This window comes from Leptosomus discolor, chromosome 1 (assembly GCF_034619465.1).
Source record: "Leptosomus discolor isolate bLepDis1 chromosome 1, bLepDis1.hap2, whole genome shotgun sequence".
Taxonomy (NCBI): domain Eukaryota; kingdom Metazoa; phylum Chordata; class Aves; order Leptosomiformes; family Leptosomidae; genus Leptosomus; species Leptosomus discolor.
In genome coordinates, this window is record NC_141391.1 from 137,839,379 (window position 1) to 137,844,268 (window position 4,890).

Sequence of the window (4,890 nt, forward strand, 5' to 3'; positions counted from 1 at the left end):
TAATTTAGGTGTCAATCTACCTTGTAGAAATACTGTCAACTTTATGACATTGTTTCCATTAGAATGTGCGCTTTTCCATCTTGGCAACTCTCCTTAATAAGAAGTGCCATCAGAATTAAAATACTTGAGGGTAGGATTATGTCTAAGTATATCCATTACGTTTGCTTGAGGAAAATAAACTGCTGTTGTCACTTGATAGGTACTTAATCTGTTACAACAGGATTTTTTTATTTTTTTTTTTTTCTTTTTCTGTAATTCTGCTTTTACTGACTGATGCATATTCTCCTATGACACTTTCCTGGAGAATTTTTCCTCTGGCCATATGCAGTGGTCATCAGCAAAGCAAATAACATTCCAGGAATGCAGCTGGTTCTAACACACTGCAGGCACAATATCTGAGCCCTTCCTAAGCCACTGTCTGTTCTGTGCTGCCATCATACCTCAAGGACCTGCTCTACCTCCTCCAAAGTAACCCATATGCTAATCCAGATAGCTCTGAGGACAGATCAGTAGCCTATCAAAACGAAGTGAAACAAAAAGACACATTCATCTGACCAAATATTATTGCCTAAATACTCTTGGTAAAGAGCAGGTAAAAAGTCAAGCAATTTGAGATGTGACCTTTCTCCTGCACTTGGAGACTATCTGAATCAAAGGCTTTAGTCCAGCCTTGCCGTTATGACCTACCTAGTTGAATGCTACAGCTGAGGGAAAGGCTGTTGATAATACAGACACATTTGACAATGCCCACAGAGGGATGATAGTTAGAATCACAGGCCAAAGGACACCAGCAGGGCTAGATGGAGATCAACTGTTCAGATCTTTCATTGCTTTTATCTCACTCTCCAAACCTCTTCATTAGAGTTACCTTCATGCTTATCAATGACGTGGGAAGTTTGCTGATATCCCAACAGTCCACTGAAAGCACTCCAATTCTTGTTCATGTACTGAGTAAGGCCCAGCCCAAAATTCAGTTATGCCAGATGAAGTACTGTCTCCCAAGCATCTCTGAATGGATTTAGGCAGCTGAAGGAGAGGGATTATTCCAATATTCTCATTACACTCATGTACATTTAGTGCCACACGGTCAGCCTCAGGCATCCAAGAACTATGAGTAAGCACTCTGCTGCCACACAAAATGGTGAGATTTAGTTTCACTGAAAACAGAAAACACAACAGTGGGTTTTGTCGATGTTCAGTTTTTAACTCCCACTAGCTCAGCTGTGACATTTAGTTTTGCCAACTCCTGCATATTTGTATAAAGTGACCTTTGGCCTCAGGATCCCCATATGAATTAATTATGCACTCCTTCAGCCCTATGACAATTCTTCAGTGCCCAAAGAAGTCTGTCCTTTGTGTTCACTACACATCTGCTGCTTCTGCATCTGCAACAGATCTTCACCTTCTGACCTAGCTTGGGAATGGTAGTTTCCAGATTTCTCTACATCTCACTCTGTGCCAAGGCACAAGTAATTAATTGAGAGGTATTTTGTCCCATTTATTTCCTGGAATGGAAATTAAAGGAGGATGGTAAGGAGGGAAGAGGCAATCAGAGTGCAAACTGATCATTTTTCTGTATAGTGATGGACGCAGCTCAACTGTCCTAAAATAGTGGGTAGTTTCTGTTCCACTCCCATCCCAGGAAAATTACATCAGATGCTGTCTCTCCTTTAGATTCTATGGTAGCCTGAGCAAAATGAATAGAGGAAGGGATGGCTTAGCCTCCTGCAGAAACCCTCACTAACTGCTCTTCCCCACAAGGCAGGCAGACAGAAGCAACCTGTGAAAAAGCCAGCTGTAGACAGCAGCTTGGCACAGCTACCTGGCTGCTAGCAGCAGGGGTCAAAGACATACGATTAAGGTGAGAGGTTCACCAGCTGGCACTGTTGCTACAATGAACTCAGAGACCAGGGTGGCTCCAGATGGAAGTAGTTGCTGATGCTATTAATAAATCATGAGCTTTCTGTCCAACCCTCCAGCTCCATTCTACTCCCCAAATATCCAACTAGACTAAATAGTAGATTTGGGCTTCTTTGTACAACTCCACCGACAGAAAGTGAGAGGAGCCAAACCTGCAGAGTATTCTTGGCCTAAGGAACTTTCCTGAATGGCCAAGGGAGGGCATTGTAACCCAAAGCTCTCACAGCCTTAACATGACAGGCATGGCTGAGGAAGAGGCAAGTGCCTCGGGCTGAGGCAAATTAATTTAGTCTTGTGGCTGTTTTAGTTCACCCTGAGCCAAGTGGGGATCTGGCCTAGCTGGGAGTAACAGCATGTGGCATAAAGCCAGCTGTGCCATCCCCTTCTGTAGGGCTTCAAAGTTGGAATCCAGATTTTATTTGGCTGGATTGCTGTGCTCCAGCATTGCTAGGCTGGACATCTTTTTTAGATATTACATTTTACATGTATGTTTAAAATAAATAGCCTGTATTTTAGGAGCACTTAGCCATAAGTATATAAACTGCTCTGAGGTTTACCCCATTGGAATTAGAATGAACCTAATTCATAATTCAGACATCAGGCTAGAAACAGCTCAGCTTCGCTCCATGGACCTATAGCTTGATGTCTGAACTGCCCACGAGACGCCCTCTAATCCCAATAGCTGTAACCTAACCTCAGAGTGGTTTCTAAACTTACTAAATAAATATACTTTTTAAAGAGGAATGCTCCATATTTATTAGGGTTTTTGCTCTGTTCAGGCAGACTATCATTTTAGAGCTGTTCCTATGAGAGAGGCTGTGGAGAAACACAACTATATTCAAGAAAAATTTCAGAGCATCCTTTTTTTTCTTTTTTTGAAAAAGGAAAAATCCAGCATACTCTATTTAACTGAATACAGAAAGTATCTGAAGATACAAGTTCTTAAGCTACAGAGGGCTACCTCCCATTAGCACTTACCCATACAAAAACTCTTTTTGCATGGGTAGCCAAACTGAATTCACTATGACTGCCCACTTCGTAAAGTTACCAAAGAATGGGCTTAAGCTGTCTACTCTTGTGTTTGTTCTTCAATCAGCATGTTTTTTGCATGCTCACACATGGTACTCAGGTAAATTAAAAAAAAAATACTTTCCCAGTTAAACTGCATTTTGTTTTTCATTAAAGTGTGCATTCAACCGTCACTCCCACTTTGTATCAAAATCTGGTTTATTACCAAGAATTATTTTATACGCATCAATGTCTGCAGACAGAAAAGCTGAATTTTTAAAACAGCATTTTTTGCAAGAGGAAGGAATATATTAATAGCGTGAAAGTCTGGCTGTCCATTCAGATCACAGCTTTCAGATTTGATATTCATTGATAAATTTTCAACTTCATTCAACACTTCATATACTGGAAAAGGGCCGTGCAGCAAGGACTATTCTGAATACCTTAATACCACAAACTGTATCTGGTCAGTCTGTCTGCTCTCCATGTGTGCCTGGCTTCACAGCAAATAAATGCCAGAAATAGCATTCCTACAGGATTTCCAGTTCAAAAGCCACAAGAATGCTCTTTCTCATGGTATGGCACCGTGCAATAAAATGGTGTCATCTGGAAAATTACAGTCTTGGAAATAAATGTTTTTCCCTCTTCACTGATTTAAATCATCTAAAAATAGATGGGTTGTCACATAACTTTTACATTTGTCAGGGGAGCCCCTCATTTCATCTCGTGACAGTACATGAAACGTATCCTGTAGCAAGGCAGACGCATCTTCCTAGGGAATCTCCTAGGAATATCTTTTTTCTTTAGTTGTGCAAAATCCTCAGAAATAAAACCTGAACGCAATGCATCAAATGTTGAGAACCCATTCAAGGTCACTCTAAGCAACGGTTTCAGGGAGTATTTATATAGTACAAATGTAGGGGGAGAAGGAAGGAAATGTCACGGACTAAACTTCTCTTCAGCTCTTTTTTATGTTTTCTTAAGACAGACTTCTTGAAATTGACACCATATAAAAACAGACTGTCACATTTGTTGTCTGAGAGAAACATCATCTTAATCCATCTCCCTAATCAGCACAGCTGAGCCACTCTTGAATGATGTTTATCTCTTGACTTCAAAAAACAGGACAACCTTGCAAGTGAGAAGTCATTTAAGATAAGAAATCAAGGCTTCTCAATGGTCAACTGATCAAGGAAGAATTCTTTGTTTTTTAACTAGGATAATAGCTCAAAATTATTAGGATGGATTTTTTATTGCTTAAGGAAGGTCACCAAACTATCAAATCCACTGTTATGTTCTTCCCTATCCACTATTTCTGACCTCCCTCCTCAAACTTCACTTAAAAAAAGATTCCCAAACCCTTTTGTCACCATTTAAAGCCAGTGTAAGCACAGAAGGGTTTTCAAAAACATCACCGTCTCTCCCTAAAATCAACCACTCATGGATCAGCAATAGTTCCAGCCTCCATATACTTACTGACTCTTGCACAAGCTCAAGAAAAAGCATATAAGTAATAAGACACATTTTGAGAGTAGCTTATTCCCTTCTTTTTTTGACACTTTTTGCATGATCAGCAAAAATCTCGAACTATAAACTACCTTATTACATGTCTAGCTCTTTATTTCCATCTGACAGGATTCATGCTTTCACTATTAAGAGTTCAAGGGTTCAGGCCACACTGATGGTCTGAAGTTGTGCAGACACAGAAACTCTGGCAGTCTCTTGAATACTACATTTGCAATTCTATATATAAGCTATATCACATCAAGGATCAGAAAGTCTTTATAAGCAAAGTAAGCAATAAATCGCAGTGTCTGAATGTGTCTTCACAGTTTTCAGTGACTCACTTCTCAGAAATGCTGATGATGGAGAAAAGAACAAGTTTACAGGTAGAGAGAATATTAATTATCATAACTGGCATACCAAATTTCAGGTAAGGAAAGTGCATTGCAACAGTTAAAA